Source organism: Lissotriton vulgaris, chromosome 11 (assembly GCF_964263255.1).
Source record: "Lissotriton vulgaris chromosome 11, aLisVul1.2, whole genome shotgun sequence".
In the NCBI taxonomy this organism is placed as follows: domain Eukaryota; kingdom Metazoa; phylum Chordata; class Amphibia; order Caudata; family Salamandridae; genus Lissotriton; species Lissotriton vulgaris.
Window position 1 is genome coordinate 456,850,377 of NC_141699.1, and position 16,206 is coordinate 456,866,582.

Sequence of the window (16,206 nt, forward strand, 5' to 3'; positions counted from 1 at the left end):
CCCAAGGTTGGACAGCTAAGAACAGAAAGGGCCTGATTACGACTTTGGTGGTGAGGCGCTGGGTCCTCCCCGCGGCCACATCGCCAAAGCCGTGGTCGGGCTGCCTGCCAGATTTTGTGTCTGGTGTGATTTTGTTTTGATGTTCCCATGGCGGTGCCCTGAAAATGGCACTGCAATGTAAATGCTAAAAACAGTTCCTGCACAGCATGGACTGTACAGTCCATTCAGTGCATGAACTGGTGTGCTCATGTTGTGCTCCCCTGTGTGCATCTATATAGTGCAGAGGCATGAGAGGGCTCTGTAGGGCCCCATTTGTTTCCTCTCTGCCACGGTTTTCACTGCCATGAAAACCACAGTGGAAAGGAAACTTGTAATATGCTTGGTGGGTTTGTGGCAGTCCGGCAAGCATATTACTGCCCCCATTACCGCTGCAACACCACCAGGGAATGGGGGTTCCTTGGCGGATACAGCAGGGCAATGGCAGTCCAACCGCTCTTATAGGGCTGTTGGGAGACTTCCACAGCTGGGCTTCCATGAGTCTGGCAGCCCGTGGACCATCAGACTCGTAGTTAAGCTGAGGTTCTGAAAATTACGAATTCATTCGTACTCAGCCTACATTTTGTGATCACCGCCATTTTATGTTGCCCTCACTCAGGCAGCTCGGCGAACGCAATGTTTTTGTCGTTTCTGCCTTTGCGTGTCAGGTGGCTTCTCTGCTTATGTTTACTAGCGAGTGTCAGGGTCTGGCCGAGTACACTAATTCCCGTCTGAGCTGATTAATCCCCGTCCGGACTACATGTTGGTTCACACCATTGTTTCCTTTAAGTTATCTTATCTACTGTCCTTCGCTACATGTCTTCTGCATTCTCCTGTTTCACGACTGTCCTTCTACGACACACAGCTGTGTTTTCTCTGCTTGTAAATCGAATAATGTGGATTCATTTTGTAATTTACTTAATGGGTCAAGAGACAAACGGAACAGGAAATTTGAGTTGCCTTAGTCTTAAAACATTGTCTCCAACGTTTGCCTATAGCTCATGCTCGTGTGTGATTGCCTTTTTGCATTGTATTGTAACGTATATAAACCTGTGCGCCACGGAGTTAAGTGGCAGTCTCTTTTGAACCTCGTTGCACTGACGACTTCTAAGACCACTGTACTAGCTGCAGCTAATAAATACCATCTTCTACGCCAGACGAAGAGTCCGTGTCTCTGTATTTGATAAGGTAGGTGAACCCCGGGGATTTAGGCGTACCCTGCGACGCCGGGCCTTAAGGCTGCGGTTCTCCAACTTGCCCCCAACGTGAGGCGACTTCAGCGGTAGCAGTTGAGCCCGAGGGTCGTGAGGAGCCTCGCAAGAAAACTCCAGAGGAAGCGTACCACCTGATCGACCCCTGTATGTCCGAAGTGGACCGAAGGTCTTTGACAGAGCGGCTACTCCTCTCCGACGGCTGCTGGAGACTGCTGCCCTGACTGTCACCCTGCCTTGGACCCTTCTGATGATGCTTGGTAAAGCGAGATGATAGACGGACCTTCGCTGGTGTAGAACGATCCTTAGTTAAGTATTTGGTGGGTCGCTCCCACAGACCTTTGTTTTGTTTTGTTTTTGGTACATTCAGGTATTGCAATAGCTGAAGCCAAGGGGTGAGTACGATTGTACTATTTCACTGATCTATACCCCTTGTTGTTTGTGATCAGTCTAGAGAAGTGACGATGCCTAGGCTGAGTAAGTTTAAGAGATTTTGTTGTTTAGGTTGTACGAGGGATTCCCAGTTAAAGGAATCGTGCCGGATCCCTCCAGTCGGAACTCCCACTCTATTCGAAACACGGTATTGGTCCCATTACCTTTAATGAGACATGGGTCAGATATATGAAAAATAGTCGAGTTTTAAGATGGCTCCAGAATGGTAGCTTTGATCCCACTATATTAGACAATTTAGAAATGCTTTTGTTTAAAAGAAAAGCCCGGCCGGCTATAATTGACTCCTTTCGCCTTTGGCGTAAAGAAGCCAAACAGAAAGAAATTAAACAAGCGAAAAAGGATAAGAAAGCACAAGACATGTCGAATTTACAGGCTGCCCAACAGTTTAAAGATAATGAAGTAGATGGTATAAAGGAGGTATCAGAGAGACAACATTGTATGGCGATAGATAGATGCTATCCGATGTTGCCTACTTCCTCTTCAGATAAAAATAAGGAATTAGAAGAAGATGTCCTAATGACTTGTTTATTGAATTCCCCTCTGCCCTATGTCCAAAATGCTACCGCACCTCCATTACCACCTCCTGTTGCTCAGCAAGTGGTTGCTCAGTTGCCAATTGTTCAGCAACAGGCTCAGTCTATTAATACTTCTTTGCCTGCTTCTGCTCCATCCTCACAGTCTGTAATTCAGCCTCCGCCTTCTCCTGCTCCTACTCTTCAGCCTGCTATGTTTCAGTCTCCGCTGCCTTCTACATCTGTAATGCCTCCTATTCTCTTGAAGGATTCTCCTACTTCGCAGAGGAGGATAGCGGATGCTGTTTCAAGTTTCATTTCTCCTCTCCTTGGGTCTTTTAATCTGTCTCCAGCTTTCTCTAGACAACAATCTTGTTGTCAGCTTCCTCTTACGGATGAGAAAGTCGTTTTGGGCTCTCTCGCTCATAAATGGATTGAGCAGGGATTACAATATAGTACAGCAGATATTATGAGTAATTTTTATGAATGGACAGAACCTACGCAGAGATATGTTTTTAACGTTATGTGTCAAACCCTTATTAGAGGTTGGGAAGATATGGAGTCAGATACAGTTCCCTTGGAATTGCTGAAATTGCAGGCTGACTTTAATAAAGGCATTATTGTAGGACACCGGGTTGAAGAGGCAGTGAATAAACTCATTGCGTTTCGTACAATGTTTTTGTCTTTGTCTGTCTCCGAGACTAATCCCGCCAATAAACAAGGTAATAAGAATTATCCGATGCATGAAGTTCCTCCCGTATGAAGAGAAGCGGTGATTGGTCCACCTCCTGTCCCCGCGCATTTCCAGCGTATATGGGTCCATGAACCCTGTAAGAGGTCTGAAGTGTTGGCGCTTAAGAACACACTTCCGGACCCCCGTAAAAATCCTGCTGGATATTACAAAGAATTGTCCCAAACACTCAGTCGACGCTTGCATCATGAATTTGGCCGACATTGATATGCTATTTGGAAATGTGGTTCCGCAAGGCATATGGGTGCGGATTCGTAAGGAAAATCACTTGGCTGAATTAGGTGGCGATTGGGCTGCTATTAGAGCCGCGGATGCGAATCAGGTAGGCGGTGTGAAACCTGAGGATTTGATTACGGCTGTACCAGGTAGAATAATTGAATTGATGAAGACAATGATGCCTGCGGTGCGAGTAAATTGGGATAAGCTGGCCGCATGCAAGCAAAAGAAAGATGAAAGTGTCTCGGATTTCTTCACTTGTTTTGAAGAAACCTTTATTGACCACAGTGGTCAGGATTTGAGTGTAGAGGGTGGTCAGCGGTTATTTGTGGACAAGTTTGTATACAATTTGCTTCCCGAGTTATCAAATAAATTAAAGAGTTCTGAAAGTGCATGGGCTGTCTCTTCTCCTGCTAAAATATTGGCTACTGCACAGTATTATGAGAACAGAGATAAGGAGGAAAAGGAGAAACAAGAGAAGAAAAATAGAGATTTGAAAACAAAGGTTCTTTTACAGCAGGCGTATCCGCCTCGCTCGAATCAGCATCAGCAATCTTCCCAGTTTCAGCAGCCTCCGCAGTTTCAGAGATTGTTGCAAAAGCCTGAGTATTATACGCCGCGACCTTTGTTAGATTCTAACCAATGTGCATATTGTAGGGAAGAAGGGCATTTCAAGAATAGTTGCCCGGTTCAATTACAGCTTAATAATGGGACGTCTGCTCCTCGAGGTTGTGGTAATTTTCAGGCAGGATCTAGAGGTAGAGGACGGGGTGCATCCTCCCAGGAGCAACGTTCTTTTCCTTCACCTACTTCGAATTACTTTGACCAACAGGCAGTTCCGTCCACACAATATTACAATGATGATTATCACCCTGAGAATAGGGTCGATGAATTTCAGATTGAATAGTACAGCCATGGACAAAGTAAGGGAGTTGTGTCGATTCCAGTAGATCAAAATGGGCCATATGTCATTGTCAATACTATGGGCGTTTTAGAACCGTTTCTTTTGGATACTGGTGCGATGAGAAGTTCTATTATGCAATTTAAACTCCCTGGGGCACCTTTGTCTGGCATTATGAATACCTCTGTGGGGTTTTCTGGCGCCCCAGTCCGTAATCCAGTTTCTTGCCCCTTGCCTGTCTCGATTGGTCCTCATGATTTGGAAGCTTCCCTTATCCTGACAACTGGTTGTGGGGAGAATTTGCTGGGCTTGGATTTGTTGAAAATGTTACATGCAACATTGTATTGTTCTCCTTCTGGTGTGCATCTTACATTGGGAAAGAAATTGATGTCTTCTCTGTGCTTGTCCCGAGATCAGTTTCCACCTGAGTTGCTTTCTCTTCCGGAAAGTCTTTGGGCCACGGGTCCGAATGACGTGGGTCGCCTTGCGATCCCACCGTATTTTGTTACAGTTAAAGAGAATGTTAGGATGCCACGTATTCCCTAATATCGCATTTCAAGTGATGGAGAAAGAGCACTATTGGCTATTGTTGATGATTTTATTCAGAAAGGTGTGGTTGAAGAAACGAGAGGCAATGTTTGCAACAGTCCTGTTCTTCCGATCCTTAAGAGAACGGATCCTTCACAGCCTCCTGTCTATTGATTTGTTATCGATCTGAGGGAGGTCAATAAAATAGTGGTGCCACAGTTCCCTGTTGTTCCGGACATTACAGCTTTGTTAACAATGACCTCTGCTTCAGCAGTTTGGTTTTCTGTGACTGATCTAAAGAATGCTTTCTTTAGCATTCCTATAGCTGAAGAAAGTAGGGACATCTTTGGTTTCTCTTTAGGTGGCCAAAGTTTTCGCTTTAAGAGAGCTCCTCAAGGCTATTGTGAAAGCCGTTCTATTTACAGTAAAGCTCTTAAGTCCCAGCTTGATGCTTTTACTTTGCCTCCAGGTGCTACGCTTGTTCAGTATGTGGATGACTTACTGGTGGCTACTGATACGGAAGATGTGTGTAGGAGTGTGACTGTTGCATTGTTGCGTCATTTGTCTGCTTTAAATCATAAGGTGTCACCCTCTAAGCTCAATATGCCTGTCAAGAAGTGACCTATTTAGGTCATCTCTTGTTGAAGGAGGGAAGGCTATTGACCCCAGAACGCATTCATACTATTTCACAGATGTCTGTACCTACCACACAGAGAGAAGTGCATGCCTTTTTGGGTATTACTTCCTACTGTAGACAATGGATTCCCAATTTTTCTCTTTTGGCGAAACCAATGGTAACACTAACGTTGAAAGACACGCCCCATCTGCTCCCTTGGACGGATGAATGTCAGAAAAGTTTTGTTGATTTACGTACTGCCCTATGTTCTGCTCCAGTGTTGGGTACCCCAGATTATAGCAAGTCCTTTACACTGTACGTTCACGAGAGAGAAGGTTGCGCATTGTCAGTTCTGACACAGCAATTCGGAGATAAGCAAAGGCCATGTGCCTATTTCTCAGCTACATTAGACACAGTAGCTAAAGCTTTGCCCAGTTGTCTCAGAGCTACAGCAGCTGCAGCAATCTCTATTAGACAGTCTGCTGGATTAGTGTTGGATAACACACTCATTGTTATGGTTCCACATGCAGTGGATAACTTGCTGAACAGAACTAAGACGCAGCATCTCACGAGTGCTCGTTTGTCAGGTTACGAGCTTACACTGTTAGCGAGTCATGTACATATCAAAAGATGTAACACGTTAAATCCAGCTAAACTGTTGCCACTCCCAGATGAGAAAGATGATCAGGAAAAGCATGATTGTTTCCTCCGAATAGAAGAAGAAACGAAGGGTAGGATTGATCTAAAGGACACTCCGCTCAAGGACCCGGATGGGATCCTTTGGGTGGATGGTTCTTGTTTTAAGCTTCCGAATGGAGAAACCACTTCTGCCTATGCTGTCACTACCTTATGCACAATTGTTGAGACGGCACGTATTGGACATAATTCAGCCCAAGCAGCTGAATTAATAGCCTTGACTAGAGCGTGTGTGTTGTCAAAGGGAAAGAGAGTGAATGTGTACACGGATAGCCAGTACGCTTTTGGCGTTGCACATAGTTTTGGTAAGTTGTGGAGGGAGAGAGGATTCTTCACCTCCCATGGGACGAAGATTTAGCATGACCAGTTAGTGACCGATCTTCTCGAGTCACTTACCTTACCTACACAAATAGCGATCATAAAGTGCAGTGCACATAAGAAAGTTACAGATGATGTGGGTCGTGGAAATGCGTTTGCAGAAGAGGTAGCGAAAGCAACAGCCAGAAACACCACTAGCCGAATGTATGTGGCAGGCCCTGCAAATTGGGTTAGGGAAATTGGAATGAGTGAAGACACCGTTGAGAGTGTGAAAACGATTCAGGGAGAGGATACTGAAAAGGAATTGAGTACGTGGAAGGAAAGTACGGGAATGTTAGATTCGATGGGCTGTTGGACAGAGTTGTCGGAACATCGGCGATGGTTGTTACCGGATGCTTATGTGTTACCGGTCGTAACTATGGCTCATGGTCCAGCTCATATAAGTGCAAAGGGCATATGTAAGCTTTTGGCCCCGGTATGGCAGAATGAAGGAATTCCGAAATGTGCAGAAAATGTGGTTAAGCATTGCATTGTTTGTCTAATGCATAATCCAGGAAAGGGTACCCCATCTCCGGCAGGTCATTTTGCTCCCCCGTCATATCCTATTGAAGTGTTGCAGATTGATTACATTCATATGGATCACTGCAACAACCTCAAGTATGTTCTGGTGGTGGTATGTGCCTTTTCCCGTTGGATAGAGGCCTACCCCTTGAAAGATAATACTGCTCTGTCAACTGCTAAAGTACTAATTAAGGAATTCTTCCCTAGATGTGGTTTGCCGCGCATTGTCTGGAGTGACAATGGAAGTGAATTTGTGGGCCAGATTATGCAGGAAGTATGCTCCGGTCTTGGTATTAGACAGAAATTCCACGTGGCAAACCAACCACAGTCAGCAGGTTTGGTTGAGTGTTACAATGGTACACTCAAACTTAAGCTAGCCAAGCTTCAAGCCAGCACGGGCCTTGCTTGGCCTGATGCTTTGCCTCTAGCTCTTTTGTCTACCAGAACTACTGTGCACTCTCGTATGGGACTTAGCCCCTATGAGGTGGTATTTGGACGCCTGGCTAATGTTTGGGGCGTCCCTTGTCCCAAAAGATATTCTGACATACCATATCCTTTGTTGATTGATTATTTGGATGATTTAACTACTAAATTAAGTATTATTTGCCAACAGGTGCAAGGTGTTTTGCCGGAGGCCTCCACAGACCCAGGTCATACGATCCAACCTGGCGACCGGGTCTGTGTGAAGAACTTTCAATGGACAAAGAATCTGGAGCCTCGCTGGTCTACGCCTACGCAAGTTTTGCTCATCACTTGCACGGCTGTAAAGGTGGTAGGCAAGCGCAATTGGGTCCACGGCGTGCACTGTAAAAAAGTGCCACTGCCGTTGCCCTTTGACCAGTGGATTCGTAGTGGTGTAAGAGAATCGGACACTGCAGCGATTCCTTGCTTTGTTCCCTTCAGTGATGCTCAAATCTATGGGACTCAGTCTGAAAAGGCAGATGATGATATTCTTCAAGCCGCTGTGCCTTTGCATCATCGGATAGACACTACAAATCAAGAATCTATATTCCAGAACCAGACCGTGCCGAGCAAAACACGTTACAATTTAAGACCAAGAACTAATAAAGAGAACTGAACTTTTTTTAAATTTTCTACTTAAAGACATTTCTTTTTGAACTCTTTTTGCTTCCTTGGATATAATTTTAGTTTTAGATGTGCCATCTGTCTCCGTTGCAGGGTCACGGTAGGAGTCTCAGACTGTAACCTGATTTTTGATCTTTTAGTAAGTGGCTAGTGCCTCAGGATATACAGAAGTAAGTAGATGAGTGATTAAGGAAGATTGCCGTGAGCGACATTTTTTTTAGACAAAGATGGATGGCGCAACAACTATAGGTACGGAAAATAGAAAGCAGGAAATGAGATCAAAGTATTGTAAATTACTGCCTAGTCGATTTGGCGTAACTTTGTGTGTTTTGATGGTTTTGTGTATTTTATTAACTTGCACAGGAAGGATCGTACATGTCTTGCAAACAAGAAATGTTTCTAATTCTACGTCTTCTTTGCCTTCTCGTCTTTCTGTCTTTTCACATAAAATGCATACTCTACCCCCTCATGAGCAGATAAGGAGAGCCGAGTATATGAACAATACGTTCATTCAATTGTTGCACGAACATCAGTTGGCTATTAACATGACTGACTGTTGGGTGTGCGGTCTTATGCCACATAATGCTCAAAAGGGAATGCTGTATCTGGTTCTTCCCTTTTCATATGAAGGTTCAGCTTGGGCTTATCTGAAGATGCTTTCAGCTGCATACCACAACAGACTTAGAAGCCCTGTAAGAACTTCTGGGAATGGACTAGATTTTAGTCATAACTCTCTGATAAAAGGTATAGTGATAATGGCTAAAATAGTAGAGAAGAATAAGATTCCACTAGATGAGAAGAGAGCCTACGACGGATGGAATGTTGCCCACTATGTCTCTATTCTTGGGGACAAAACTAAGAAGGGTGAGTCTTCTCCAATATGGACTGTGCCCCATCAAGGTAATTTTTGTCTCCAAATGAATAGCAAGCAAGCTGACATGCAGCAGAAATGTGCATACACATACTTCTTTTCGTCCCTTGATTTTCGTCCATTGGTTCCGTCTCAAGGAACATATTTCGTCTGCAATGACCGAGCTCACACTTGGCTCCCTTCCAATTTTTCTGGAACCTGCTACATAGCTTTCCTCCTTCCCCCTACATATACAGCTCCGTCAGACCATCACAGAGTTAGGCATAGCAGAGGCGTAATTGATACCAAAGACACGGCAGAACAAGAGGGAGGAGATTTTCTTAAAGGATTCCATCCCTTTTGGGGCTCGATGATTAACAGCAGACATATCAGGCAACTGGTTCGAGTGGTTGAGACCACTATTAATGTTACTGCAGGTGCGATAGGTAACATCATAGTAGAGCTTCAGGCTGACCGTCTCATGACGTTGCAAAATCGAATTGCATTAGACGTAATCTTAGCAGACCGAGGAGGTGTCTGTAGATTGATTGGATCTAGTTGCTGCATTTATATTCCAGACGACGCTCCGGCAGTATACCAAGCCATTTCCAAATTGCACACGGTCTCCGAGTCGATTCATCAGGATGAAGGAGATTGGTCTTTTATGGGATGGTTTTGGGGAATATTGTCAGCTTGGGGATGGAAGATCTTAACATTCCTTAGAGCAATCTTGGCCATCATATTCTCTTGTTGTGTATGTGTGCAATGTGGTCCTGCAGTTTGTGGCCTGTTGGCTACTTTATGTGTTCCACAATCTGCTACTCAGAAGACAGAGAATATTCGAATGATGGTGCAGCAACAGCTTGAAGATCTTATGAACATCAGTGTTGACTCTGACTCAGATTAGCGTGAGTTGGTTTGTCTTTGCCTGAGTAATGGCAAAAGGAGGGTCTGAGGTTCTGAAAATTACGAATTTGTTCGTACTCAGCCTCCATCTTGTGATCGCTGCCATTTTATGTTGCCCTCACTCAGGCAGCTCGGCGAACGCAATGTTTTTGTCCTTTCTGCCTTTGCGTGTCAGTGGCTTCTCTGCTTATCTTTACTAGCGAGTGTCAGGGTCTGGCCGAGTACACTAATTCCCGTCTGAGCTGATTAAACCCCGTCCGGACTACATGTTGGTTAACACCATTGTTTCCTTTAAGTTATCTTATCTACTGTCCTTCACTACATGTCTCCTGCATTCTCCTGTTTCACGACTGTCCTTCTACGACACACAGCTGTGTTTTCTCTGCTTGTAAATCGAATAATGTGGATTCATTTTGTAATTTACTTAAGGGGTCGAGTGACAAACGGAACAGGGATTTTGAGTTGCCTTAGTCTTAAAACATTGACTCTAACGTTTGCCTATAGCTCATGCTCGTGCGTGATTGCCTTTTTGCATTGTATTGTAACGTATATAAACCTGTGCGCCACGGAGTTAAGTGGCAGTCTCTTTTGAACCTCGTTGCACTGACGACTTCTAAGACCACTGTACTAGCTGCAGCAAATAAATACCATCTTCTACGCCAGACGAAGAGTCCGTGTCTCTGTATTTGATAAGGCAGGTGAACCCCAGGGATTTAGGCGTACCCTGCGTCCCCGGGCCTTAAGGCTACGGTTCTCCAACGCCCTAGTCATTCGTAGCTGAGTAGCGGAAGCTGACTTCAGCACAAGGTTGTTGGCAAGGTTGTAGTTGACCTCTTGATCCTCTAATTTATATGATCATGACTGAATGGTTGTGAATGCATATCTTCTTCAGCTAGGGTGGATGTCCTGTTGCTGACATTTCTATCTTTTGCTTCTGGGCCCATTATGAGGCTTTGGCAGCCTGGCTTCTTGTTATTCTGTTTGTAGACTGAGAGACCCCTCTAAAACATTTCATTTGAATTGCTTTCCTACCACTGTATCAGACTTTCTGGCTCATGTCTACATACCACTGTTTTGGCAGCTCTTTATTTATGAGTTTTCTGAGGACTGTGGCATTATTTTACAGCTTACAAAAAAAGACTGCTGCATATTTATCTATAGGAATCTAATTGTGTTCTTTCTGTTGTTTCTAGCATGGCTAGTTTTCAGACCTAAACTTCTTTCTTTTATATGCTTTTATTCTTGAAAAGCTTTACATATATTAATTTAGCATTTCATTAATGTTAGTACAACGCTTAGGATCACATGTAAATGCCTAATTGCGATTTTCTGTGAATTGCAACTAGGTAATTGCTATTACAAATGTATGAAACTCCAAGAGTTTCATATTGCGGTTTGTAGGGGGTCGTAAATTGACTTACCTCATAATTATTATTGAGGTAGGTCACAATTTGCGACCCCCTATGAATCTCTCAATTCACTGGGATGGTGGCCTGCTGGGGTCCGCTGACCACCATGTCCGTGATTGCTTTTAAATAAAACAATATTTTTCTTTTAAATGCAGCCCGCTTTCCTTAACTCCTTTTGTGCGTCGGATGGCTAGGAGCCGTCTGAGGCACCTGTGTTGATGTGCGTCGGATGGCTCATGCCCGTCTGCACACAAGGCACTAGAAAACCCTCTGGTGTGGGCCCTGAACAGCCTTGGGAGAAAGGGCTTCCCCAACTTCTGAGCCTGTTCTGCTGGTTTCAGGGAAATGACGATCAGTGCACACGTCGCGCTGACATAATTTCTCTAAAAGCAAAACTGAAAATGAACTGATAGGCTGTCTCAGCCACCCGAGCCCAAAGAAAGACAGGAGAGGTATGATTAGAAGGAGAATAATCTTCCCTGCATAATGGTGTACCTCCCTAGTGGATCCCTGCTTGGGGATCACCCCAGGATGGTGATCTCCAAGCAGGGATCCACACACTGGACACCAGGGAGAGGGAGAGCGACCACTTGGGCAAGGGCCTTTGCTCCCCACAATTTCTTTTGGGGATATTCTGTATCTATACCCACAGGGGAGCAGAAAGCCCACTAGATGCCAGGTATTCTCTTTTTAATTTGTATTCATAGGTAGGGGTTGGCCGAGATGGGCATGTCAAAGCGCCCAACCCTCCCGTAAAATTCCACAATCTTTGTGCCCCCCGGGAGGCAGATGAGGCAATAGCCCCAGATCTGCCCTTTCGGGAGACCAGAAGCCCAGTAACGGCCAGGGAAGGTATTTTCCTGTATTCTGTCCCCCCTGGGTGGCATATGGGGTCAATAGCTACCAGTCTGCCTCCGGGGGGGAGGGGGGGCAGAATGCACACTAGGCACCAAGGATTTTCTTAAGTAGATCGGGTGGAGTCTGCCCAAAATGGGCATGCAAATGCCCCCAAACAAATTGCAAGAGTCTTTTTGCCTCCCCCATGAGGCTGTTCGGGGCAATATCCCCTGATCTCCTCCATGGGGGTAGAAAGCCTACTAGGCACCAGGGATAATGGTATTTTTTATACGTAGGGGATTTGGTTGCCAGAGTGGACATGCGAATGCCCCCACCCCCAAAAGAATTTCACAGTCTTTCTGCCCCACCAGGAGGCAGATGGGGGCAATAGCGCCTTATCTGTCCCCTCCTTGAGGGGCAGAAAGCCCACTAGGCACCAAGGTTTACCTTTTTTATTATATGCAGGGGTGGGGCTGTCCAGAATGGGCATGCCAATGCCCCTTCATAAAAATTAGTCACAGTCTTTCTGCCTGCCCAGGGACAGGGGGGGCAGACACCCCACTAGGCACCAGGGAATTATTTTGTATATGTATTAGGGGTGGGGGCTGCAGATAATGGGCATGTTAAGGCCCCCACCCAATGCAGTCTTTCTGCCCACCCGATAGGCAGATCAGGGCGAAAGCCCCATATGCCCCCCCAGGGGGGGGGCAAAAATACCAGTAGGCACCAGGGATATGTTTATGGGCATACCAGTGAGAAGCCCCATAGGCAAGGGTCGCGCCCTTTTTTTAAGCACACTGTTTGGCTGTTTCAGTCATGTTTTTATTCTCATATTCACCCACGTGGGGGCAGCAGAATTCCACTAATCCTCCAGAAACCAGGGAGAGTTTGTGTGGGTGTAAACTGGAGTTTAGCTGACGGTCAGCATGTACTGACCTTCGGCTGGCATTTTTCTGGTGGTGTGTGTGGACCTGGACTTGGATAATGGTGTGGGTGAACTCGCGCTTGATGATGGTATGTGTAGATTGGTACTTGCCTTGTGGTGTGCGTGGAGTGGTGTGGAGTGTCGCTTGGCTGGCAGGGTACTTGAACTGGTGCTTGGCTGGCTGTTTATATGGCTGGTGCTTGGCTGCAGGGCTGGACTGGCCGTAGCAGACAATGGGCATTTCCCCAGTGGGCTGGAGGGGTGGGGGCCAGTTTTCTGGGCGTAGGGGGCGGTTTTGTCACTGGGGGCCAGTTTTGCAGCAGTGCTGCAATAACGGGCCCATTAACAGAAGCAGGAGTGGTGCTTTTTACTAGCACGCCGCCCCCACCCCAGCCATGCAGCAATCTGGTCTTGTTGCTGTTCCCAGTGTGGCCCTGCTAGGCTGGCTGCGTGCAGGCGTGGTGCTTGGCTGGCAGTGTGCTTGTATATTGACTGGTGGTGTGCGTAGGTGGTGGTGTGCATGTACTGACTTGGCTATTGGTGTGGCTTGAATGGATTTGCCAGCATTTTCTTACGTAGAATCTCCTGCACAGCACAAATTTACTTGGAAAGTAACATTTTCCTCACACTTGTGTTGGTAAGGTGTAGGATCACCAAGCAGGCACACATTTACTACTACCCTGCATCCCCTTGGTCTCCTGATAAAAATGATAACTCACTAATCATGGGTAATTTTAGAATCCTCAGTGTGTTGGAAAAAAAGGGCGCACATTTAACATGTATACCTTATGTGGACAAAAAGTTACAGGGGCCTAAGTGCAAACTTCCTCAAATAGCCAAAAAAAGGCTTAGCACAGGGGAGGGAAATGCCTAGCAGTGAAACGGTTATAGGAAAACAGGGTGCATTTAAAAAAAAATTGAAAAGTTTTCTTTTTATATTTTAAGAGTAAGCAGTGGTCGATGGGACCACTGCCTGCTCTTAAAAAAGTTTCGGTACAAAAGGGGGTGGTGATGGACGGATCATCTGAATCAATCAAACACTCACACCCAGTCAAAAGATCTGGGTTTAATCCATCACCGTTCTTTAGCCCACTCTGCCACCCCAGTTCAGACATGGCTATATGCAAATCAGTCTGATCCTGTGCCTCATGGGAACAGTCCAGCCCGAACTGCCAAGCCATGTCTTCCCTGGACTGGAAACAAGCTTCTGAGGACCGGTTTCTGGCATTCCAGCCGTCTTAAGCCCGGATTGCTTGAATCCAGTGGCAAAGTGAGCAAGGGACTCACGTCTGAGCATACCCTGCCACACTTATGGCGGCCAAAAGCGGTACAAAAGGGGGTGGTGATGGACGGAGCATCTGAATCAATCAAACACTCACACCCAGTCAAAAGATCTGGGTTTAATCCAGCACCAGTTTCAGCATACATTCACAAAGGGGAAGAGGTCCCTTGGGGACCACTTCACATTTGCATATGGGTTTCCAACTACTTGAAGTACGTGGAAAATGTGAATGTTTTGCAACCACATTTTGGTCACAAAACCATTGCTACATACCTATGCGATTCGGTATTAGGAAGGGACACCCTAAACACGGCCCTTCCTAACAGAGAATCGTTAACCCATTTTGAAATTTGGTAATAGGTTATCAGATCTCAAAATAGGGTTTGGCACACTGGGAAACCATTTCTTGGGGTCACAATCGGCCCGATTCTGTGAATCGGGCCCATTGTAACCATACAAAAAGGAACATAAATTGACCCTTAGTTAGTTAGTACAACACAACAGTAAAACCTTTACAAGCCACTTTAAATGTATAAATAAACAAACAGGTAAATGCATGCATTAATAAATTAATCTGCATATACGCTTTTGTGTTAGTTCAATCAATCAACCAATCAATCAATCAGTCACAGTATTTATAAGGCGCACTACATACCCGTGAGGGTCTCAAGGCGCCGGTGGGAGGGGGGCTGCTGCTACTGCTTGAAAAGCCAGGTCTTGAGGAGCCTCCTGAAGGTGAGCAGGTCCTGGGTCTGCTGTAGTTGAGTTGGGAGGGTGTTCCAGGTCTTGGTAGCGAGGAAGGAAAAGGATCTGCCTCCGGAGGTGGTCCGCTGGATTCGGGGGGCGGCGGCGAGGGCGAGATTGGTAGAGCAGAGCTGGCGGGTGGGGGTGTAGAAGTTGAGTCTGGTGTTCAGGTAGGTTGGCCCGGCAGTGTGGAGTGCTTTGTGGGCGTGGGTGAGGAGCTTGAAGGTGATACTCTTGTTGATGGGGAGCCAGTGCAGGTCTCTGAGGTGGGGGGTGATGTGGCTGCGACGTGGGAGTTTGAAGATCAGTCAGGCCGAGGCGTTCAGGATGCGTTGCAGTCACTGTACACGTCTGGTTGGAATTCCAGCGTAGAGTACGTTGCCATAGTCCAGTCGGCTGCTGACGAGGGCTTGGGTCACTGTCTTCCTGATTTCGATTGGGATCCACTTGCAGATTCTGCGAGGCATGCGGAGGGTGTTGAAGCAGGAAGAGGAGACAGCGTTGACCTGCTTGGACATAGAGAGGGAGGTGTTGAGGATGAAACCTAAGTTGCGTGCCTGGTCTGTGTGTGTTGGTGTTGTTCCTAGTGATGTTGGCCACCAGGAGTCGTCCCAGGCCAATGGGGTAGGGCCGAGGATGAGGACTTCTGTCTGTCCAAATTCAGCTTCAGATGGCTGTTCCTCATCCACTCGGCGACGCCCTTTATACCTTCGTGGAGGTTGGTTTTGGCGGTGTGCGGGTCCTTGGTGAGGGAGAGGATGAGCTGAGTGTCAATCATATTTCCATTAATTTTGGTATGCGCTTTGCTATATCCCCATATTTAAATTGATTGGGTTAATTGAATTACTAATAATTTAAAAATCATTTAGTTATTGGTAATATTTGAAATGTATTTGTATTACTAGCATTGACTATACATTTGTTTATATATGTATATATGTGAATCCATGTTATTCAAACCAAACTATAAAGCAACAATGACTGTAAAAGAGCACCAAGAAGAGAAGTTAGGGGAGGGAAGATGATGCAGGAAGGTGTCTCACAAATGAGTATGGATGATGGGGGGATCTGGGAAGACGGGCAACAGTTCAAGTGACTCTGGGAGTAGAGCAGGAGAGGAGAGGAGGGATTGAGGTGGGGGAGAGTGGCACGATTGCCAAATTGAATGCAAGGGACCATTCAATTTACTGCAAGTGTAACAGCTGATAGGCCTCATCACTTGGATGTTATGCTATGGTCGGGTGTTGTTTTAAATGTAGTCTTTGAGTTCTTTCATGGAATAGTGGTTTGGTACCTGCCATATTTTAACTATGATGAAGCAGAGCAAAGCAGGAGAGGGAAAGCTGAGTCTTTTCTTCCTGTACTTAT